General features: G+C 37.7%; 1 protein-coding gene across 11 annotated transcripts in view; it reads right to left on the minus strand.

Moving 5' to 3' along the window:
* The window catches only part of LOC139801345 (uncharacterized), a 250,803-nt gene that overhangs the window by 73,096 nt on the left and 152,026 nt on the right, over nucleotides 1-25,681 (minus strand). For 9 of the 11 annotated variants that reach the window (XR_011728173.1, XR_011728172.1, XR_011728175.1 and 6 more), the window contains one exon: nucleotides 3,134-3,175. The exons of the other annotated variants lie outside the window; for them this stretch is intronic. The gene's annotated coding sequence lies outside the window, so the exon portion shown is untranslated. The remainder of the gene's footprint in view (nucleotides 1-3,133; nucleotides 3,176-25,681) is intronic. 11 annotated transcript variants of the gene reach the window in all.

The raw sequence follows: 25,681 nt of genomic DNA on the forward strand, positions 1-25,681 counted from the left end.
CACAGAAAAGCAATTACTTACTGCTAGGCATTATGAAAAATATCTCTGGATTAAATTATTTTCAATAGTGAAAACCATTAGCACATGAATGAAATTGCATTCTTTCAATAAAAATGCTGCCTTTTAAGGGATATTATGCGCTCACCCAGAGATACATGGAATTCAGACCATGGATGCAAGCAAACCCCAACACTTTGTCAAGAATCTGCTTTTGTTTTTCTGCTGGTTGTTAATAATTCAGGGGAAAATTATTTAATTGGAATTGATTCTGTCTGAAACTCACTCCTGTGCACACAAACAAGCACACAATTTTATACCATAAAAGACTTCAAAATAACAACAATATAGAAATTGCCACATGGGATGAAACATAAGGCCAGTATGTCCAGTACTGGGTCTCTGAGGACCATGAGTTTTGGAGGAGGTTTAAGTGAAACACAATTAATAGACAAATCATTGCTTTATTTTATTCTAGTTTACATATCTTTTGGTTTATAGTTTGTGAACAGACTTCTGTGTGTATCTGAAACTTGGAGAGTGATTAGCTGAATCCTGTTGTTTTGGTCAAGCATAACACTGGCAACCAGATTTCCTGTGTGAAAACAGTGAATCCATATTTTGCTCCCAGGGACTATTTCTCATAATGTGCTCTGTGTCTGCCATTAACTTAGTGTCCTAGAATAATCTTAATTTGCTACAATTTCTGAACATTTCAGAGTCTCAAGCACCACTGATGTACACAAAAAAATGAATGAATGTGCCTGCTAGTTACCAGAGTTCTTCTGGCATATGCTTCAAAAATATTTCCCCAGATTAGCTGTTTAGGCTTTTAACAATTCATATATATCCCAATTCACTCCTTGTGATGAAAATATTAGGTGCCATGAATAGCTAAAAAAATGCATGACATGTAGATTTAAAATGAAGGATTTAAAAATTATCATTTTCCTGCTCTATTTTCTATGTCCGTATCAAAAATATCTGGTCCATAATCTGTGTACTATACAGAAATTGTATACTAATAATACATTCATGCATTTAGCAGGCCTTGGATACCTCTAAAAATACCAGTAGGCATGCAGACTTTAAAATACAGCTTTTTGTCAGAGAGGTAATTATGGTAAGAATTGTTGCTGACCATATCTATAGAAAATGGCATTATTGTGCAGTATTGAATTAGCAGCCCAATGCCTCAGTCACTAGGCAATAACTCAGGCTCACAGAATTCTGCCCTGCAAATAGCAACAAACTGGAGGCTCTTGAAAATACTTTTATTCATGGTTTAAGTTTGCAGAGAAACATGAGAGGTGCCAAATCAGCTCCCATTTCAAAACCAGTAGAAAACATCAGTACTGTCCTCCACGTTGAGCTGCTCATCATCGCCTGTATTCAGCTAAACCTCCTGTCTCATCACAAGACATGTTCATAAGCTGGGATCCAATTAATCCATGGAAATGTTCAGAATGTATATGAAGACATATTATGCCCATAAAGCAGAAGTGTTTACTGTAGCTCATTTTTCCTGCTTCACTAAGGGTACAGTCATCACCAGTAAGGATGAAAAAGCCATAAATGAAGTCCGTAAGGAGAGCAGTTTGTAACTGTGAAACTTCTTTTGGGAGCCCAATCTCTTTGGACCAGTTAAGGGTCCTTTGGACCGGTTTTCTTAAAAATGTCATTTACTGACAGACATATCATATTCAAAAACATAGACTAGGCAATCTCTGGGAATGGGGGTATGAAGAGGGTATGGAAGGTACAGAGAAGAGGTGTTTTCTCTCCTTGTTTGCAAGATTGATTGGAAAATAAAATACAGGAATATCAAACTAAGGGAACACAAAAGACAGCACTAGATGAAGACATCCATTTTTTAAAGGAAATAAAGGTCTTTGGAATAGTCGGTTTGAAATAAATTTTGAGAAGAAGATCCAAAGGGAAGAATTTATCCTTGGTGAACTGAGGTTAGAAAACTTGTTAGGCAGCACTGCAAAAAAACCCACTGATAAGAAATTAGAAAGATAAGACAACAAGAGACCACCTCACTTAACAAGGTTAACAAGTTCTGATAAAGTGTTAGAGCTATGGAAGAATTCAACATGGAATGAAAGAAAGATTTACATAGGAACACCATAGTCTTATTCATTATTTTTTTCCGTATTTAGTTATTTTAGCCAGTGCTGAGTCTATCAAAAAGACTAGGAACTTCTAAGGCAAACTACATCTGTATACTGTGAACATAATACTCCATACAAAATAGTATCTTTAATTCATTCTGTCTACCCTTTTCTTACCCAACAAGGTATCGCATCACTATAAAATCCTTAAAAAATTATCAAATTGGAGATAGGCCACATAAAACTCTACAGCAAATTGTATTACCCACCTCCGCCATTAAAATCCATAACAATTAAAGATATGGCTAAAAAGGTGTTCTCTGCAAACTTTACTTACAGTGTACAACAACTATTCAAACTGCAAATCCAAAGGTAAATCATAAAAGCCAGCATAACAATCAATGCACAGGAGGATTGTAAATTGGTGCTTTGCCTCGATTTTTTGTTACCCACCAAACCAAATCATTCACTATCATTTCATCAGTTTCATAATTGCATTTCATTAATTTCAGGTCTACAGAAATTGTGTTTATAAATTTCAAAAGCCATCTCCACTTGCCAACACTCTCTCTCTAGTGTTGTTGTGCCATTCCCGTGGTGTTAAAACACCATCTTTGGAGTTCTCAGCAAATAATCCTGTTTGCAGTGCTGATACTCTGGTAGGAAGACTGATAGCACCCAGGAAAAAAAGAAAAGCACCTCAGCTTTAAGGCTTTGAAACAACGCAGATATCAATGCAACATGTGAGGAAAATAGGACAAGGATGAAGCAGCAGGGAGAAAAAGAATAAAATTAAGTACATCTGGAAAGTCATTTTCCAATTTAAAACTGTAGAACTGTGGAAATTTCAACATTTTTTTTTTTTATTGGAAACTGGCAACACTGTTGTTTTGAACATATTTATAATAGATTTTGCAAATTTTCTCCAACAACACAGAGCACCAATCGCTCACAATTAATCTACCTAATGTCTAGAAACATTTTAATGACAAACACTATGACTACGAATATTTGCTTACCTGGTCACTTAAACAAAAACCACTGGCCATTGTAAAAGCAATCTGTAAAAGAGAAACAAGCAAACAAAAATGAGAAAACAAAAGATGTCAGGATTACATTTATAAACAACACTATTAAAATGAAGACATACTATACTGTGATAAATAAAAAATTATTAAAGTTTTATGTTATGTAGTTGGTACCAACTTTTGTGTCTTTTTATTCAAATACATATTTATAGCTATCATGATTTTCTTGCAGGGAACTCAGATTTATATGTCCATCTGGTAAAATAAAGCATGTATTTCTCATTAAATATTCTTCAGGGCACTTGAATACACAGTTCTTTTACTTTTTATACCACTTCACATAAACACAGTATGAAAATAACATTAGTAGGGCTGTAACATGATTAAAATAAATATCGTTACACGCAAAAAATTAGCTTGCCTGTGCAACTTTTATTTCTGCAATGAGTATAGAATATGCTACAGTTTCTAATTGCTTAGTACCATAGTATTTTTCCATTTGAACTCCTCTTCGTTCCTTATACAGTTATTAAGAGTTCAAGCAGTGGTATTTTGTGTAAATTTTATTGCTTAACATGTGGACTGGTGAAATACTAATGGAAGTCAAGTTCAAATCCTGAAGAAACTGGAGTATTTTGCTATGCTTTACATACTCTAATCATGATTTCTTTAATTATGTTGCAAACACTCTGCAACTCAATTTCCCCTGATACTAAGAGATGGTCAAGATGAAAAAAGAATACTTAATTTGGGAACACAGGCTCATTTTTTTCCAGAGGACTCAGAATTTCACATCACTTTAGACAGCCAAGGTACTGCTCAAAACAGTTTCAGTTGGAGACATAAATACTAAACTGAAGTCACAAAAATGGGAAACACACACATCTCTAAAAACTTGATGAAATGCACTTTACACCTTGATGTGTAGTCTCTGACGTAAACCATATGACTGAATATTAATTCTCCAGGACTTTAATTTACTGCATTAGCCTTGTTTGTCTTGTCTTGAGATGGTCTCTGTCATCAGGTACTTTCTACTTTCTGTATCTGAACAAGACTGCCCCTTACTACAAGCCAAATTCACCCTCGCAATGGTCCTGCCACTCTCCAAATCGAGGACAGTATGAAAATGAAGTGAGTTACCAAGCAAGGAAAGATTCTCACAGTACATCTGCAGAGGATGATTACATCAAGCTGCACAAGCCATGCTAGTACAGTTTGACTTTACCACTTTACCACTTCAATAATACAAATATTTTTGATAGGTAAGTGTCTACCCAGGATGTTTGGAACACAGAAAATCTTCAGAAATTTTTTTAGGAAGCCTGGGAGCTGTGAACCACAACCACCAGCTCTAGTGCTGGAACGTGTAGATGGTTCTAATTGAGATCAGGGAATAACTGAGAGCTTAATATGCTTTCTGCAAACCAGTATGACAGGAAGGTTTTTTCATGATGTTTCACTAAATATTTGTTGACCATAAGGAAACTGATTAACATAGGTTCAATCCTGGACTCTCGAAATGAAGTCTGATAATGGGAAGAGTCACACAATAACAGCAAAAGACTCTCAAAACAACTATACCACTGAAATACAGTTGGTGGAATATATAACACTATATAATAACTGGAATATATAACAAACACTGAAATACAGTTATTCATTGAAATACAGTTTAACAGCATGAGAACTTGAACAAATGCAATACCATTGTAAAGATGACTGATGATAGAATAAAGGATGAACTTAACATTGGTCACTGCCATCCTGTAAGATTTCCTGTACATAATACTTTATGCTGAGGTTCTGCACAGAACTGAAGTGCCATGAGTATTAAAACCAACAAAACAACAACAACAAAAAAAAAACCCCATAATAAAAAAACCAAACAAGAACAAAAAAACCACAACAATAAAAAAAACAAAAAAAACAACAAAACCCCCCAAAAACCTAAACAAACAAAGCAGTAAAAACAAAGAACACAATCAGAACCCCTACTGCTATGCAATCAATTTGACAAACAGTCAAAATGTGTTTAGAACAGCAAGAAATCCAGGAGAATACCTGTGTCTCCACAACTAACTAAAGGCATGTTTGCCTAAGAAAGCCCATCACTTTGTTCTCCTAAGGTCAACAGTTTCACCAAGGACTGTTGATCTACCTTTTCCTGACAGTACTGTAAGGGAAGCTATGGATTTGAACTCCAGCCACAACAGTAATATCCCATCCTGAACCACTTATGGTTAGACTCCAGGACAAAAAAAATTGGATATGGTCCTGGTGATTACATTTGTTTAGCACTATCTTTCCCTATCATGCTTTTGGGTATCCTTTCAGGAATAGCATGAAAACTAGCAAGACTTTAATAAAGTTTAATAATGGACTGGATGCAATTTGCCCAGTTTGGCCACATCTCAAATCTGTGATGGACACTCCTGAACCACTCAGAAACTCTGAACATATTATTCTGCCCTGTGAAAAAAAAGCCACATTTTGCATCAGTAGCTCTGCTTCCTGCAGTAATTATGTCACTGTCTCTTACACAACAAAAACTAATGTTCAGTCCTCCTTAGTCCACTCATCTCTGTACTGTTACAAGAAAGTAACTTGGATTCCTTACCTTCTAGCGAATGACAACTATCCCCACTCTCACTGGAGGAACAGACATCATGAAGAGTCTGATGGTAGAAGACAGGATTTTTTACCTGAGATAAAGTCCAAGGAGGAACTGAAGCAAGTTTCCCTTCTAGTCTGCAGAGTCTGTGACACAGTCACTGACTTTACAAACCAAGCACATATGATATAAAAAGCATCATAGAATCATAGGAAGTTAGGGGTTGGAAGGGACCTCAAAAAATCATCTAGTCCAACCCCCCCTGCCAGAGCAGGGTCACCTACAGGAGATCACACAGGAACACATCCAGGTGGGCTTTGAATGTCTCCAGGGAAGAAGATTCCACAACCTCCATGGGCAGTTCCAGGGCTCTGTCACCCTCACAGTGAAAAAATTCTTCCTAAAATTTATACAGAACCACCTATGCTCCAGTTTATAACCATTGCCTCTTGTCCTATTAGTAATCCCTGAGAAAAGCTTGACTCCATCCTCCTGGCACTCACCCCTTACATATTTATAAGTATTCTTCTCTTCTCCAAGCTGAAGTGATTCTGCCCCTGTACTCAGCCCTGGTGAGGCCACACCTCGAGTACTGTGTCCAGTTCTGGGCCCCTCAGTTCAGGAAGGAGATTGAGGTCCTGGAGCAGGTCCAAAGGAGGGCAACCAGGCTGGTGAAAGGACTCAAGCACAGATCCTGTGAGGAGAGGCTGAGGGAGCTGGGGCTGTTCAGCCTGGAGAAGAGGAGGCTCAGAGGAGACCTCATCACTCTCTACAACTCCCTGAAAGGAGGGTGTAGCCAGGGGGGGGTTGGTCTCTTCTCCCAGACGGCTTTCATAAAGACAAGAGGGCACGGTCTTAAGTTGTGCCAGGGGAAGTTTAGGTTAAATATTAGAAAGAATTTCTTTACAGAGAGGGTGATCAAGCATTGGAATGGGCTGCCCAGGGAAGTAGTGGACTCTCCGTCCCTGGAGATATTTAAAAAGAGACTGGATGTGGCACTCAGTGCCATGGTCTAGCAACCGCAGCGGTGGGTCAAGGGTTGGACTTGATGATCTCTGAGGTCCCTTCCAACCCGGCTAATTCTATGATTCTATGAAGAGCCCAACCTCCCTCAGCCTTTCCTCACAAGGGAGATGTTCCATTCCCTTCATCATCTTGGTTGCTCTGCACTGGAGTCTTTCAAGCAGTTCCCTGTCCTTCTGGAAAGAGGGGCCCAGAACTCAACACAATCTATTATGATGCAACTCTAAAGATAAAATTTTATACTCACTTTTCAAAGGACAGTGTTTAAACATTTAATAGTAATCCTATTTTAAGCATATTAATTTTAAGTTGCTTATAACAAGATTTGCAAAGGTATTGATTTCAGGGAGTTAAGCCTTCATCCTACTAAATCTCTACATTTATTGTCTGCACACAAATAATCATAAAGGCAGCATTACTCAAGAAAGAACTCCATAGCAAGAGAAAATCCCAATTAAAAAAGAATTCAGTGCCACTATGGAAGTTCAGAAGTTGCATGGGTTTTCTTTGCCTGCACTGGGGAAAGTTGAAAAGGGAAAAGTTTGCCTCCTCCCCATTTCCAAAGAATTATTTTCACTTCAGCTCTACATCAGTAATGTTTTAAAACCCGGTGTTAGGACATCTCCAAAGTCAAATTGCAAATATGCCATTTACTTGGTTTCTGGGGGATCTTTATTTTGCAACACTACCATCAGTGTTGGGGTTAGCACTGTAAACAGCTAAAAGCAACAGACTGGGTTTCTTGTCTATATCTTTTTGATGTTTGGAGAAAATTAAAATAGCTTTTCTAACTCTGGTCTTGTAGACATTAAAGTCAGGTCAGAACAAACAATGCTAGAATGTATATTTTAATAAATAAACTTCTTCCTTCCACTTCCACACCCACTTGCATGGGGAAAAAACAAACAAACAAACAAACAAACAAAAAAACCAAAAAGAAAAAGGAAAAAAGAAAAAAATAAAAAAATAAAAAAGAAATAAGAAAAAAAAGAAAAAGGAAAAGGGAAAAGGAAAAAGGGAAAAAGGAAAAGGATAAAAAAAAGAAAAAGGAAAAAAGAAAAAGCAAAAGGGAAAAAAGGAAAAAGAAAAAAAAGAAAAAAATTAGAACTGAGGGCCAACAGAAATGGATACTGCCTAATTAAGGTAAGGATTTTTTTAAGTACTTAGAACTGTTTTGTTTTACTATTATAGTCTCAGGCCTTTCCACATAAAATGGCACTGCAAATTCTCTAGCTAAGGATGTAAAGTCAAAAGATAAAATAAATGTATCAGTCTATATGCTTGCCCAAAGGGCACACAAAAAGTCAGGTAGACAGGCAGAAACACAGTTGAATAGCTTTGTGATAGTGTCAAAGAATTTCAGGATAGTATGTATATATTTCATTTCGCAGTGGTTTTACGGCCTTTTTAAATATAATGCTGTGATGGTCTTCATACACCTTCTTACACAAGTGAAATATTTGGCTGGTAACAAACACAAAAACTAATGTATCCAGAGAACTTTGAGAGCTGCAAATCCTTCCTTCCAGCATGAAACTGTTTTCACCCCTTTGGCAGCTACCTCACAGCTCTCCAGCTTGGAGTGAGGTTTCTGTTCTCAAAATGTATTTAGATTTATCATGGTGCATCTCTTTTGGGGAGAGGAGATTGTTTTAGGCTTATTTCCTCAGATTTTTCCCTAACACTTTTCTAGTAAGCAATAAGTTGAGCCAAACAATAGTTCTGAGGGTGACCCCAATGCACCTAGGGCACTGGTGGCTCTACTCAGAGTACAGGCAAATACATACAAGGCAAAGCCGGTTTCTCCAGCTCAAATCTCCTGGAACAACCACCCTTACAGACACAGACTGAATGAAAGATCCACAGTCAGTGGATCTTAGATTGGCTCTCCTAATCAATGCTCCAGTTTAACAGAAATATGGATGAATAAAGTGGAGGATGCTTAGTTGCATTACAACATAAGTAATGCAACACACCTGCAAGAGCTTGAACTACTCAGTAGGACACACTCCTACCTGCACAATGGAATGACAGCATGTTTGCTAAAAAAGACTGATTCTGACCCCATTATTCAGCTAAAACAAAATAAAAAAAGGTGTATTACATGACACAGTACCCAACAGTATAGTGCCACCGAAAAATGTGCTAACAAATAAAATATTCCCATTTTTCAAAATGATATTATATATTTGAGGAGGGAAAAGCTATTAATGTTGAAGATGGTAAATAATCAATGCACGGGCAAATGGCCAACAAAATTCCCTAAATGTTATTGAAAATGCTGGAGTTCTTTAAAATGTAATTTTTTTTTAAAAAATCCCTTTTTTGTAATTCACGTTTCCAGCTGAAAAGGATTAGTCTGAAAAGACTGAGAAGTTATATTTAATGCAAAAAAATCCCCAAAAGAAGCTATCTACCACTACCTTAGATACCACTAAAACTGAACTGGAGATTTCTTCGGGGAAAAAAAGGTGTTCATGGTATTTTCTGTGTTTAAAGTAAGTACAACTAGAACGAAACTCTCTTTCTCATGTGCTTCTGGAAACAAAAACAAAGTAGTTAGAGGGATTTTGTTATAGATTTGTTGGGGGTTTTTTGTAAGTAGTATTTTGTGGACAGCTCTCTTTCAGAAATATATTGCAGAAAATGAAACAAACAGTTTAATAAATTAATCAAAATTCTTCAAGATTCTTGCAAATGTTGACTGTTTTGGGGGTGAGAACACCTCTTTCCACAGCAAGGCCCGTTCTACTTTATAAAACTTCAAATTCAGTTCAGTTCTCAAATTAGGAGTAAATATTGGCTCTGCTAATTGTAATCAGATTCTCACAGCAGCATGCTAGCAGTGATGAGTTTACCAAAAAAAAAAGTTTCTAGAACTAGGTTCATTCACTGCTAAGACAAAAAAAAAAAAGGATAAAAAAAGGACAAAGTCTTTTCAGTATAAGTAATTTTTCTCCTAGAATATTTAAAACACATACTTAAAATATACTTACTAGGGGTTGAATTCCACTCTGAGCCCGTTATAGTGGAAAAAGAGAGAAGCAAAAGCTCTCCTGCATGTGGAGGAGGAGCAGAAGGCACATCCACAACTCTCACACAGCTCTGTCCACTGCAACTCCCTTACCATGACAGCTACTTTGTGGGGCACCTGTGAGCCACTCAAGGAGCCTCTTTACTCCCCTCAATAATCAAACAGCAGAGTTCTTCTTTCCCATTGCTCCCTGCAACTTTGCTGACAGGGTCCAGAGTGTCTTCCTGTGCAGATGAAACCCCACATCGACATCCAAAGCCTTACAGCAGGCAAAGACATTCCACATCCCTCTTCCAGACCCACAGTAGGGGGGGTTACAACAGGGTTCTCCTCTGTTTTGCTGAGTTACTTGAATGCTGCTTGTAAAAAACTTACCATGATACTCAGCCCTGTTACAAGCTGTCTTACATGGCAGAGCATTCAAACTCAGTGCTATGGTACACTTAGAATCCTTACAGCACAAAGCTGAATGCATTGTTGAATACAGAATAACAAAGAGGAGTAGCAGCTCACAGACTTATCTTAGATACCTCACTATAGGTGCAGGACAACTCCATTAAATCATAAAACAAAAAAAACCCAACACGTCGTGCTCATCCCTGGTTCATTAAACCACTGTTTCTTTTTTGATTGAAAAAAACCCCAACAAACAAACAATAATCATTCCACTAGTTCTTTATCTAGAAGAATAAATTAAGATTTTTGGCAATATTTCAGTTAAGCTTTGTAATTTGTCTTGTAACATATTTTAATGTACCACATGAATGGAAAACTGCATTTCAAAGAACTGCAAATACACAAGTTACATAACAATGGCTGCAAAGTGGAATCCGCTTTAACTCAAAATAGGTATAATTAACACAATAGAAATTAATCATGTTATATTTCAGTTCATCTTTAAAATGTTCCAGATGTTTTATGCCTTCAATACTTCATTTGTATTTGCTTAAATTCTTACTAAACAAGGATTTTACAGGAACAGTACATAGTCCTGACAGCTAAACACCAAATTGCTAATTTTTTTACTAGTGTGACTAAACAGGAGAAAATTACATTCTGTTTGCTGTTCACCCCCCTCAAACAAACCAAACAGAAACCTCAGCCAACAAACTATCCAAATATAGTGCTATACAGGAAGTGAGATGAGATGACATGTCACTCTGTTATTTGGTTTTTTCCTATGAAATTGCATGGTCTTAACAAAGTAAAGGAAATAAAAGCACAAAACAAACTAAAAACTCTAATCCCTGATATTCTTAAAAATATTTCACCTTCTAAACTGAGTCTGAAATGCTTCGTGTTACACTTTGGCTTAAGATTATACTCGACCTTAATATTTTGATACCTCTTCCTAGATAAATTCTGGTTCATCCTTCCCAGAAAACTTTCAGTATTCCTACTGCTTTTATTTGCTTTTGACAATCTCATCCCTGACTATTTTTCGATAGAAGGCACATCTCCCACCCGTAACCATTTTTATATTAGGAACCTGTTGCCTACGTGGCCAAACACTTACCTACAATGCACTTTTCATTGCCACGACTAAGAAAAACACCATGGTTTCGCCACCCATGTGAGAGCCTGGCTCACTGGATGTAGCCAGCTTGAGGTCTCCTCCTGGGGTCTGGTGCAGACAACTAAGCTAGTGGAATTTACAGCACCACCATGACCTCTGTCTTTAACCTTGAGAAAGCTGTGTTATCTCTATAGCTCCCTTCTTCTCTCTGGTAACACAGACAGATTCCTTTCTGAGGTTTTTCATCTGGAGAGAAGTATTTAGGTAATTATTATTCCTCTGGTTATTCTAATGCAGAAATCTTCCCACACTGAATGTTTTGCTTAGCTGCAAACTATAAATCTTCTGATTTTTGATGCTTCTGTGATCTTCCATATCTTCTCAATTTCATCCAGAACACTGGTCTTTCACTACGCAAATACAATAAATTGATATCTCCATTCCAGTAGCTGCTCCTACCACTCACTCCCACTTTCCTTTTCCAACATATTCTGCCTCTCCTTTTCCAGCTCCCCAGCTATGTCTGGACATTTATAAACTACCAAGAGAAAAATCCTTCTCATTTTTTTTTTTCAGTTTTTCTTCCTGTCCCTGTATGTCTGACCTTCATGAAGAAGCCTTAATTCTAGAAATATTCCCTCTTATAAGTGTTTGTCTGTGTTGCTCCTCCACTGCCTCCTCTCTCAATGGGAAATATTATAAAGCAAACCAGCTTTCCCTCATCCCTCATCTCCTTGAACCAAGTTTTTTGATTGTTTTCTAGTTAGGCCATGTAGCCACTGCACAAAGAACTGTTTTCTCTAAGAAGTACCTATGGTTTCTGACACAAATACAGCTCATACACAACTGATCTTTTCGTTCTCTTAAGTGTGTTGGTTCCTCTGTCTTCCCAGCAGAGTAGAGCAAGTTACTTAAAAAGTCCTTGGTACATGAGGACAGCATATTCACATTCCAGCCTAAAAAGTGCATTGAGGTACTTAGAAAAGATTCATTACTGAATAATCCAAGCACTTAACAAACTTTATGTATTTATCCCCACAACTGTCTCTGTAAGAGATCCCTATTTTTACCTGATGGGGAACTGAGGCATAGGAAAACTACTTACGCTACTTAACCGCAGGATATCTGTGATAACTCAGGAACCAAAGCTAAGTCTCTGATAACTCAGACTAGAATGCTAATCTACAGACTATTTCTCCCACTTCCTAAATGATAAGGGTTCAGCAAATCTTCTGTATGCAATTTTTTCCCCTGTTGTCCTTGAAGTGATCTGTGCATAGATGAGCTATTCTGGATAGCTTCAAGGCAAAGAAGTGGGATGTCTTTGCTACTCCCCACACACCTTTTTCTAGAAAGTGTTTGACCATTTTTATTTTTCTGTGTGCAGCACTTCTAATTTTAGTCTTTAATACAATAATAATTTATGTCCCTATAGCTATTAGCAGACACAGTTATGGGAAAAACAGCAGAGGAAGGGGTAAAAGAAAGGGATGTATTATGTGTGGTTTCTGTATGGAATTCCAAAACAGCTGTGAAATCTATGATATTCCCAGAACCCCCTTGCTTCCTCTAATTTTAAATGTCTTTTGCTCTGGTTATAGGTGTGTGCTTTATTTTTATGTGAATAAAGATTATTCATTTTCTATCATCTATCTTTCTACTGACATTTAACTTACCCAAATATTTTCATTCTGCTCATCTCTCTGAACTCAGACTTTCATGTGGAAATGTGGGAGATGTTGACCTGTGTACTGTGGATCCAAAGAGTATCTCAAGCAGCATTTTCAAAAACCCAGCTTATGTATGGGTTATGCTGGCACAGTTATGCTAAATGAACTACAGATCCTGCAGTGGACTTAGGCCAAAATGAACCCCTGATATACCAACATTGCAGAGCATCTAGACATGTTTGTTTACCTTCACCAGCCTTTCTTCAGCATGTTCCTTGGGACCCTCCCATCTTGTTTCTTTGGACTTCCTGCTGGCAGCTGATGTAATTCAATCAATTATTTCATATAATTCAATCCTGCAGCCCGTGTGCCCCACAGCCCAAGCTGCACCACTGTGCCTTGCTTGTAACCTGAGTCAATCAGTCAAGGAGGGTACACCAAGACTGTAGGGTTGGTCTTCAAGGATCTCAAGATTAACTATAGATCATGAGGGAAAAAAAAACCCAAAAACCAAAAAAGAACATGTTTTCTTGTTCTATCAAGGCATCTGCCTCAAGAAAATGTCCATCATACCATCCTGATCAACATCCTTGGCAAAGCTTTCATCAAATATGAAGAGAAAGAAATAAAAATTCCAAGCGCTGTTATATTCGGGACAATGATACCTACTTTTTCCACTGTAAGATTTTACTGAAGACTGGTATTTTGCCCATGTGCTAAGCAATTCTAGTCTGTTATCTATTTTGAACAGGCAAATCCACTATATAATGAAGAAACACTGCCTACACAGAGGTAGCCACTATGGCTTTATCAGGATGACTCCTCAGAGTCAAAATTATTACAAATTATCACTAGCATCAGACAGGTAAGTCTGCTGGAGTGGGGGGTTGGGATCAGAGTAAAGATGAAAAGGTGTTGTAAATCAGGTGCGTAATGTAGACAGAAATCACAAATAAAAATTATTTTCAGTGGACAGCTAGAACTTTAGGAACTAAAATTTTTTTGTTCCTTATTAAAAAAATTACTGTTTCCTAGGACTAAAACTGTACAACTTCTAGATCTGCATTTCTGTGAATTTCAAAACAAACTAAACACTCTTTCTAAAGAGCAGCAATTTTTTTTAAAAAACTAGGCTGTCTGATTTAAGCACATCCCATTAATTGATCAAGTCAACTTAAGTTTATTGCTTGTATTGAAGTTTCTCAGGTGAAAGAAGATGGAAAGAACACCTGACTATGCAAAACTCATTTAAACAACTAAGACTGCACCCATATTGCCTGTTTGTTCCTGTCCCTGTGATAATGTCTAGCTTCTGCACAGGTGAAAATCTGAACATCTGTTACCTAGTTCACTTTATCACCTAAAACTACTAAATAATGTGAAGAATGCTGAGAATAGCACCATAAAATTAAGTCATGGAAACGGGAATAAAGGGCATTTATTATGATCATGAAACTATGTTTGGATTATTGTATAAATATTACTGTAATGATTAAGTAAAAGCAAGCTTTGAGATCAATGGAATCCTGTGTATCTTATAATAGCAAATATTCTACACAAGAGCTTACAGGAGTACTACTGTAACACTGCTGAGAATATGCTAAAATGTTACAATACACAGATGAGTCAATTCTACCAATATGCATTATCACTTCTTTCCATGAACATATTAAAGCCACAATGTCCATTGATGTGTAAGAGTAACTCTAGATGAAATTATCCCAACTTATGGATGTGTTCCAAGATAAAACTTTTAAATTGGGTCAGCCTGGGAAAAAATATTAAAAAGGTTCCAAACAAGGCCCTATGTGCTATAAAGTCTGGCATGATCTTAAACCATAACAAGGCCATGAATGAGCGTATGGCATTCACAAGTACCAACACGCTAACATTTAGCTTGATAGATCTTACAGATGGCAGTATTTTGCCACAGCAGGAAGAAGATCTTGGCAGGGAAGCAGAGAAAACAATAAACACTTAAGTTTTTAGAAATGGATTTTCAGAAACTGGCCTCCATACTTGTGGCATCTGAAGCTAGTCTGGAAATAAAGCTTTCAATTTCCTCTGTAGCTGCTGTCAAGAACATAAGGAAACCTTGAAAGCAGGAAGAGGAAATGAATGAGGCAGGCTGTAGAAGGTAAAGGTTTGCAGCAGGAGGATGCTGAAGTGTCCTCTGATGGCAACGGAGAAAACACTGAACCTTTCCTCTTGCAAGGGCAAAAGCTCAGATTTCCAAAAGTAAAGCTTACCCGCCAAAAAAACCCCATTACCTGAATATCTGTGGAGGTTAATGTTCAACCTTGCAATATCCATAAAGGCCTTTTAACAGTACAGCTTGCTGAGTTAGCATTAATTTTCCCAGCCTCTGTCTACTGACAAAACCGTCTTAACATAGGCGAGGAAAAGAAGAGTTTGGCTGATTCAAAACCAGTAAAAAGGCTGGATCTCATCAGAAACATCACCTTGCTTCCAGTATGCCCTAAATGTGGTTCAGGGCTGCAACAAAGAACCATCTTGTGCACCTCCATCCCTGCTCCTCTGGGGTTGTGGACTGCAGGGCTGGATCACGGGGCTGCCAGGGCAGTGCGGTGCCCTCCCGCTACACCAAGCCCTTCCCACAACTCCTAGGCCAGGCTGGGGATGATGACCAAGGTGGGCAATGGCGAATCCAGCCACATTTGCTGCCACAGGTGCTGAGCCTGGCCTTCCTAGAGGCCTCTGGGATAGTATGGGAAGAGGTTGGGGTGCTGCCCAGCTTTGCAGGGTCTAGGGCTGGGCAGGGGTGCTGGCACCAGGGTCAAAATGCATCTTTGGAGAGAAGGGTAAGCCCCACTGGGGTTTCTCACAGGACTTTCCAAGACTGAACACCCATGCCCTGAGCCAAAGCAGTGAATTATCAGGTGGGGAGTGCACAGGGCCCAGGCATGTATAATTGGTAGTCATAAATACAGATGCAACGCATATTACTGCTCTTTTGAGCATGCAGGCAGCAATGCTTGTTTCGTTGCAATGCTTGTCTCATTGCCTCTGTGCCCTGGCCAGCCCCGCAGAGCCTCTGCAGGACGATGGCTGCCTCTCCTCTTCCAGCAGGAGGATTTACTCATCACAGATTCCCATTCCTCCCAAAAAAGAGGAGCCAGAAAGGACAGTGAGTCATCACTGTTTCTCTACAGTGCCCCTCTGGCCACACCTCTGTGCCTCATTCTCTGCACAGGAGAACTAGTAAAATCCCACATGATTTCCAAGAGATTTTCACTTCCCACCCTTTTACTGAAAGCAACACTTACCACCAAGAAGAAAGAGGGCAAGTATGCACAGTTAATGTGCAAGACTCTTAGCAAACATACAAACAGGGCTTTCATAGCAATGCTCCTGGATCTACTGACTCAAAACTACTGACAGGCTGTAAGATACTACAAAATAATCTTAAAAAATATTGCAGGGCTTAAAAACTCTGAAAGAAGGCAACGTACGCACATCCTTGCACACACAAACCTGTACACATACAAGTGGGCAAAATAAACCTCATAAAAGAGCATCCAAAGTTTTGCTTTATATTTATCTATGGTAAATTAAAACCACTGCACCATCACTGAAGAGGAAGATCTTAGTTTTTTTCATGTTCTCCAAAAGGTCCAGGTAACACTGATTAAATAGGTTTGGGAATCACTACTATAAAGCACTTTGATCTTCAGCACATTCTTTAATGCTATTTTTAAAAAAATGTTGAGAGACTGAAAGAATGTTTTATTACAATCATCCTGCTTCTAGTAGTGGAAATACTTTATCAAGAAGTGTTCTGGAAGATGTGTTAGGAGTTAGTCTTTCATATGACAGACTCATTTACTGAAAGCACTACTTTAGAATGCCAGCTTGCCATTCTTTTTATTTCTTTGACCATTTTATGTTTAAATAGAGCCAGTCAAATGATCTCATCAGCTCCTAGGTTTCGATATCTTCATATTATATCTCTTAATCAGTTTCCCAGCTCCTGAAGTAATAAGCTTTACTTTTATCATTAACAGGCAAGTCACTCTGCTGCCATGCATAAACAATCTAGTCCCACTTCCCTTTGGTACATTCCAGGTTAAGGAAGAAAACTAAAGTTTATACTGAAGTCATAAAACAATAGATTTTAAATCCTAAATGTTTGCTCCTTGAGAGCACTTCCAAACAGCCATTAGATATGACTTCAGCTTCCAGCCTGCAAAATTGCAAGGAAATCCTCCCCAAACCCTGCCTGAGCAGGGTGATATACAACACCTAGTAAGCTATGCAGATAAACTGAAAAGCTGCTGCTATTTTTTTTTTTTCCCGCAACAGTGTCAAAGTCTATCTAACAAAAATGCCCAAAGCTCATCAGAAATGGCTAAAATTCCATTACTTTCTCCAGTGAATTGCTCAATACTTTTTTTCCTTAATCTGCACTAGATGAGAGCTTTTTAAAAAATGAGCAAGCATGACTCATTTTTATGACCAATGTACCATTCGCAAAATGCTTTCCAACCAGATTGCAGTTCAAATAAGACATGTGTATTGTTGCAAAACAAAATATGCTGGCTGAACAGAATGTATTCATCTATATTAGTTTTTCTTTCTAAATCCAGCACACTGGGAGCTAAATTAATCTGCTGAGTGCTAAATTCATCTACTGAGAGCTACTGTAGATTCAGGGAAATGTTTTGAGTGCTGTAGCAAACAAGTCTCACTCACTCAGGAGCCCTCTGTGGGTTGTTGGTGTTTTAACCATTTTGTCTGCTTTCAAGCAAGCAAGCAGCTGATAGATGAGGGAAATGCTCACTGATTTGCAGTAGCAGCACTGCAGCCAATCAGCCCTAGAACGAGGCACAATCATGAATCTTTCCAACCATGCATATTTATATGCAGCTGTCGTACCTCCAAGTCTCCAGTGATTACAAAATGCTTGCATGGCCACCAAGATGCAGAATAATATCCTGCACCCTTCTCTCACTCAGCTACAGTAGGCAAAACCAGAATATACAGAAACCCATTTCATTTTCCCTAGATAGGCCACCCCAGTAAAGTGCACGTCTAATATGTGTATACCATACTCTCATAAAGCCTTAATCCAGAGGCATTTTCAAAGGGTCAAAACATTAGAGGAAAAAAGCATCTTGAAAGAATGTATTTTCAGTAGGGTAGGCTGAGCTACAACAGTACAGTGACACAGATGAGCTGTCTTGCCAACAGAGTCAAAAAGCCTGATGGTATTGGGGGAAAAGGTAAGAGAAAGAACCTTCCCTTGTGCTAGCTACAGCAATGATGCACAGGAAGCACACAGGAGCATAAGAAGTGCTTTGTGAATGCAACTCCTCAACTCAGAAATGGGTGACAAGAGTTAGAAAAAGTGACACAAGATTTGCCTTTTGGCTTAGCTAAACATGTACAAAAAAAAAAAAAAAAAAAAAAAAAAAAGAGAGGCCTGAGGGAAAGAGAGGTCCCAGTGGAAAGACAGAGAGAGAAATGGCTCTGGAAAACCAAAAACAGAGACCTGGAACTTGGCAGAAGGCTACTGAAGTAAACAAAGGCTTCAGGGTGACTGGCTAGTCAGTCACTCATGGTCAAGCTATGAAGTGTCTACTGAACTGGAATGACATTTCAAGATGTGTGTTAGGGTGTGCGTGGCTAGGTTCATACAAAGCTTCCGAAGACTTGTATCAGAAGCAAGCCAGTTTCTGGAACCCAACTCGTGCAACATTCCAAAGGAGCTGAAATGAAACCCCCTGTACTCCGTACAGGTCAGTGTGGCTGCCTCTGCTCAGGCTTCCCACTGGTGAACTCAATGTCACAACCCCTTGAGCAAAGTCCATTGCAGGAGCCCCCCTTGGGTTACTAAGTTATACAGAACACTCCTCTAGCTAATTTGGACCTTGCTGTTCAGGAAAAGTCACACTTGCAAACAGGGGTACACACATAAAGTTGAAACCTAAAACCACTACAATCCAAAACCATAAATAAAAATCATATTTATTTATATGCTTAAAATATTTTCATTGAGTTGCTGGAAATATTTGCATTTCCTACTCCCTTGCAAGCAAGCCTTACTTAGACATAAAAGGGGAAAAAAACCCAAAGAGGATAGAGTATTTTCACATCTGGTAGTTACAACTGAAAAAGACTACAACCAGGTTTTATTTACCGTGGCAATCACATGTAAGTTTAACTCCTACTATGAAAGTATTCTCGTATTTTCAGTTTCAAAGAACAATAGAAAAAGACTTGCACTACATGCCAAAAAGAAATCTAGATATATATATATATGCTAAGTAAAACTGCTAATCTGAGAAGTCTACATCATTATAAGATCAAATTCCAAGTGGCGTTGTATCAAAATGATGAAAATCTTGTATGTATCATGAAATGAAGCAAATGGACCTATTTTATCTTCAAGTTTATTACTGAAAAAAGGGGTTTATGATTTGCTGTGCATAGTTAAAGTGCTAGCCAGACAAATTACAGCTGCTCTTTTAACCTGAACATAAGATGGCACAGTTCCAGCCAATCTGAAGTATGGCTTCTAGGCAGGATGTCAAATCTCAGCCCCCTGGGTTCCAGAATGATGGATTGAACCTTGAAAGTTGTAGTGGAGCAGCATATGTGATTTCTGTACTGTGTTTTGATCACTCACGAATATACTAAAGCATGTCCATGCTTGTTATTCAAAGTTTCAGTTTACTGTTTTAAACCATCATTCAGAAAAAGAATAAGTATTTTTTTTTCCAAAGATAAATAAACAAATACTAAAAATGCAATGATAATTAGACGGTAAAAGCACTGCTTATATTTTTTTTTTCTTTGTTTACTGAAGAGGAGAGTAAGTAATGATACAGCCAAAAGGGCACCATTTTAGAAGGGCAGATATCCTCACACAATTATTGGCACATAAAAAAAGAAAAAAGAAAGAAGCTGTAAAAAAGAAAGAAAAAAAAAAGAAAGAAAGAAGCTGTACTTTTTGCCTCATGAACTACATCAAGCACAGAAGAACTTGGTTCTTCTTTAATTTTAAAACAGTTTTTGGCAAGCAAATACACTGTTCAAATTGTTCAAATGCTAGACACCAGCCACACATCTCCACCTGCTCATTCTGATGCACCAAATGTTGCCATACCACCACTTCCTTAATTTATTTTCCTCTCCTGCGTCTCCTTTTTACTTTCAAGAACTGTTTCCCTACAAAATCGTAACTAAAACAAGGAAAGATGTCCTGCAAAAAGGCCCCTTAGAAAGCTGAGGGACGGATGCTAATACCACACATGGAGGCTATTGGTGCAGTTCTATCCAGCTGTGTGACTGGGGAGAGGTTTCCTGGGCAGGCATCATCTCCCACTGTGTGCTACTTAGCATCTAGCAGTGAGGGCCTCTGGACTCAGCCTGTGAGTACCATCACACTACAAGGATTGAATATATATTAAATATATTAGCAACATCTCTGTCCTGCATGCTGAAGTCTTTGGCTGACCAAGGTGCATGTAAACACACTGTAGAGCTTTCTGAAACAGGGTTAAAGCAAAGTTCCTAAAAGACTGGGACAGCGTCAAAGGGAACACAAACTTTTAGTAGAAGTAATGACAAAAACTATGAGTGGAAAGTAAAAATATCTCAAAAGAGGTCTTACGAATGATTTGCACAACTCAGCATTTTAAGAGCTCCCAACTCACGTATTTTCCAGCTAGTTAATGTCTGACCTCCAGGACGTGTCTTTTAACATGGAATTGATATTATGAATTTTTTGCTTTTTCAACTTCTGTGGTTTTACCCTTCAGAATCCTGTTTTATGATAACAACAAAGAAAACACTTTGGTTTTTTAATTTAGTAACAGAGTTACCAACTTCATGCTTGGAAATGGTTTTAAACACTACCTTAAATACATATTATCTATACATTTACATAATGGATGTGCAAATAATACAATAGCAGAATCTGATTAATTTGTGTTTAAGTAGGATTATTAATTTAAAATAAACTATGGTTTTAAAAGTTCTCACATTGGCCAAAACCATATCATAGACTTACACAGAAGACTGAGGCAGGAAGACACCTCTTGAGATTGCCTCAGAGAAGGGTCAGGCAGAACGGGCTGCTCAGAGCTGCATCCTGTTGAGTCTCTCTGAGCATCTTGTTTCAATATTTATCATCCTCCCAGTAATAAGTTCTGGTTGTTAAAATTATTTCTAAATAGAATTACCTCTTCTTTTTTTACTGAATTCCACTGAGAAGAGTCTGGCTCCACCTTCTGTACTGTATTACACAGGTTTGTATACACATCATGCATAAAATGAGTTGTATTTAAAAATAAGAAATTAAAATGGCTGAATTAGCCATGTTCATTAGATTACAAACATGCCATCCCATCTTTCTAGTTAATCTTCAGCATGTAGATGTTGGATTTGACACCAAGAACAACAAAATAAGGAAACTAATCAAGATGTATGCAAAGATGGCAGACCTCATCATAGTGTGCTGATCTTTGCCCACAAAAAAAAAAAAAAACAAAACAAAAAACCAAGAAAAACAACAACAAAAAAAAAAAGCCCAGAAAGGACAGGGTGTGTAGATCTTCAGGGTTTAAAAATACTAGAGCTTTTTTTTAAGTTTCAAAGGAAATTAGGCACTGGGATTACTTTAAAACCTAAGGCGATTCAGGTGTGAAAAGGAACGCCTTTAGTTTTTTTCTCAGATCATTAAAGAGTTCTATGGCCTACAAATAGGTTTTTAACTTTTATTACACTGAGAGTAAAAAGTAAATATTTTTATGTTTCTAACTAGAAGGGCTCTGAAAAGACACCTTTTAAATTGAAAGCATAATTACACTGAAGTTAAAAGGAAGTTTCAGTCAATTTCAAAATTAATTCAATACCTGTTTTTAATAAAGGTGTGGAAAATTAAGAATGCGAGTTTCAGAAATTACTTGGAATTTTCAGGTTTTTGCAAATTTGTACTTCTGAAATTTGATTGACTCTATATGCAAACAAATGGTTACCAGAGAAGCTGAGCCACTAAGCAGTTAACCTTTTTATTTATTTATGTCATAAATCTATATATATTGCTGTGACATACAGCCCATAAATAAATCTACCAACATTTAGGTAAAGCTATTAATTTAGCTATAACATCTGACATGAGAAGCACTATAGCTAGTTGATTATAGTCTAGATCAAAAATAATTTTGAATGAAATCTGACTAATGCAAGCTGCTGCTGCTACTGACCATTAAATTTCTTCACTCAATGAATCACCACGAACAAACGACCTCAATGGTTCTCTTAAAATAATATAAATTTGTTTTTTATTGCAATTGGTATTTTAACTGGTATTTGTAAAACCAATATGGGTATTGTAACTCGGCAATTTCACTGGTCACTTTTTTTGGCTTATAATCTTACACTTTATCATCTTTATGTTTAATTTCACGCCAAACATTTGTTTATTGCCTACTTCACTCTTTGATGTCCCACAAACCTGGGAGACTGAAGTCTTATTTACCAAACGTTAAAGCAGAGAAGGCACAAGCATCAGCAACTCCTTCAAGCTGCCTTTCCAACACTTCTGTAAAACACATGCAAACCAACCAGACAGAAGACACCTTTCTGCCTGCTCATCCATCAGTCTACTGAGTAAGGTTCAAGCTGCAGAGTTTGGGTCCCTCTGTGATACAGACACAGGGACAAATCCCATTGCAATCCAAACATGGGCAACTGGGCAGTCATCAGGAGATGGCTTCAGGCCCCCACCAAGGCAAACTCTGCTTGCTACAGACTCTGACTCAGGCTTTTACTTCTCACACCCCAGCAATGAAATTCTGATTCTACTGAATGCAATGGCAAAACTCTTGTTCAACAGGACCAAAATTTTACTTAAGTTTATTTCTGCCTTTATAGCAGTGACAAAATCTGATATCCTATTACTGAACTCTTAAGACACAAGCTGCTTTTCTGTTTAGGATCACATGTTAACAAAATGTTTTTCTGATTATTAAGTAGATATTTGTAGCCATAAAAGGGAAACCAAAGAAGAAATAAAAAGGAACTCAAAATTGAAATAAAACACAATGCTAACAGCAGTACAACAACAACAAATGAATTTACCAATGTAAAGGCACCAATTTATTACGGAAGTGCTTCTTTCCTTTGGATGGAAACTAAGCTATATTTTGTCTCTTTTTTATTTTGTTCTTTGTTACTATTCATTATCATTAAATTTCCTGTAATGAAGACTGCTGAATTGAAAACACATGTCTGCTTGTGAAGCCAATACTTCTCAACACACTGAAATCCTAGGACCATGTTTAGCCCTGAAAGAGCAGATCAGTTTTCATTATTGCTATAGGATTTATTAAAATTTACTATAGCTACAGCTACAAGTTCTATCTACTGCCCTTTAATGCAGTTACTGTAGCTGTGAATATAAGCACTGCACCACTTCAAAATCATTTTACCAAGCATGGTATTGCAATGTAAAAATCCAATTCCCAAAATGTGTGCTGACTTTGCTTCAAACAGACAGTCCAGATAATGAACTCAGGATATCCATGATTTTTAACTAACTGAAAACCACCGACTTATTGAGACAAAATTGAGCAAACACTGCTGAAGCAATATATTTCTAGATCTCACTGGCTCAATAATTTCACAAGAATATAGTTTACCTGCCACTTCCACATTTTTATATGGTTTGTTTATCATTTTGCAACTGTAATTTATAATGCCTTATTTACTCCAACCTGTACCTTTCAGAGGATTGTGTGGCTTCACCCTCCACCTTCAGACCTTAGGAACAATTATTCTTTAAATAATTTTTTATATCCCAGCAATGAAATCCTAGGTAGTTCTTTTCAAGTAACACGACAGCTTGTTTCAAAGAAACAGAAAATCATTGTGCCTAGAGAGAGATGATGTATAGAGATATTACAAATACTTGTGCCCATACCCTCTGATGAGGCCGACTTTATGTGAAATACCATTCTTCAGCTATGCAAGGATATTTCAGACTATGTTGTTCACCTCCAGTACTGCTCTCTGATATGTAATAGATTTCTTTGTATACTATCTGACCAGCATTTAGAGTAAAGTATTATAATAGGTTTTGCAGGATGCCATTTGTATACCCATCGCCTCCCCCCCCCCCAAAAAAAACCCAAAAAACAGGAATAAACTTTGAGTACTGTGTGAAGAGGAAAGGACAATCTTTTCAGTACAATCACCTTTTCAGCTCTCTTGGTTTATATGCCCAGGTTATTTTTTGAAACAAACTCCAGTAAAAATGGCAGCTTTTGCATCCTTCTTATGATCAGCACTGCACTTTGTAAATGCACCAACCAATTTCTATATTTAACTTCAGAGATGATACTGACATTTTCTTAACTTTTTAATAAAAACTGTAACGATTTAAAAGTTGTTGTCCAGGAAAAATACATGACTGAAATATATCTCCAGATACATGAATAAGAATTTTGAAAAGTACAAACTTTCAGCAAATATTATAGGGCAATATTGCCGATGTGACATGGAATTCTGTGTCACAGAACAGTCAGGAGAAGGATCATTGTTTGGAGTCATGTCCCACTCTCCATAATGAAATGCAGGTTGCAAAGTGAAAAAATCCTGTGCACTACTTCATAACTTGGAGAACAGAGTGAGGTGGAAACTTTGAAGTTTGCTTTAGACCAGTTATGAGAATTGTCCTCTAATTTTCCCTAAGCCTAATAACCCACATTAGAAAAGCTTAAAACAAAGGGCAGTGATTTTCCTGTTTCTTGACTTCTGGTACTTCAATTACCTCAGTTAAGACAAGTTTCCATGCCCATCAGTGGAGAGAGGTTTTTTTCAGGAGGGAAATTCCTATTGCCTTTTTTTCTCAACTTTTTTTACATTAGATGAAGGAAATAGGCCCCAGACTTTCCAAGAACCATACCACAAAATCAAATTATTCCATTGAATGATTATTAATTCTACTTCTGTCTGCTTCCACTGTGGGCACAATAAGGGGGCTGTACCCTAGAAACAATAGGAAAATCTTCAGAAGCTATGACTGAGCTATAAAAGAAGGGAATTAATGCAAACTGTTAGGAAATACTGTGCTGCACTAAGCTAAAGTACTGCACTTTAAGAAAAACACACAAGGATCTCATTTAATCACCTCCATAAATATAAACATGGAACAACAAAAGAGCCTTATGACATGATACCACCTCTTTCTTTTCTTACCACCTCTTTTTTTTTTTCTTAAAAAAGCCACCACAACAACAAAACCAAGCACCAAAACAAATAATAATAATAATAATAATAATAATAAAAATCAAGAATGAAAAACAACAAAAAAACTCAAACCAAACATGACACCTCATAACCAGAATTAGCAAAATCACTTCTCCTATGAAGCCAGGCTGGGAGAGTTAGGGCTCCTCATCCTGGCTAGCAGAAGGCTTCAGGGAGACCTAGTAGCAATTTCCTGTACCTGAAGGATACAGAAAATCTGGAGAGGGACTTTTCACAAGGGTGTGTTGTGATAGGACAAGTGGTAATGTTTCCAAACTGAAAGAGGCTAGATTTACATTAGATATTAGGAATAAATTTGTTCCTGTGAGGGTGGTGAGACACTGGATGGGCCAGGTTGGATGGGCTTTCAGCAACCTGGGGCAGAAATAAAAGGAACAATCAAATG

The sequence above is a fragment of the Heliangelus exortis genome, chromosome 1 (assembly GCF_036169615.1).
Source record: "Heliangelus exortis chromosome 1, bHelExo1.hap1, whole genome shotgun sequence".
NCBI classification, from domain to species: domain Eukaryota; kingdom Metazoa; phylum Chordata; class Aves; order Apodiformes; family Trochilidae; genus Heliangelus; species Heliangelus exortis.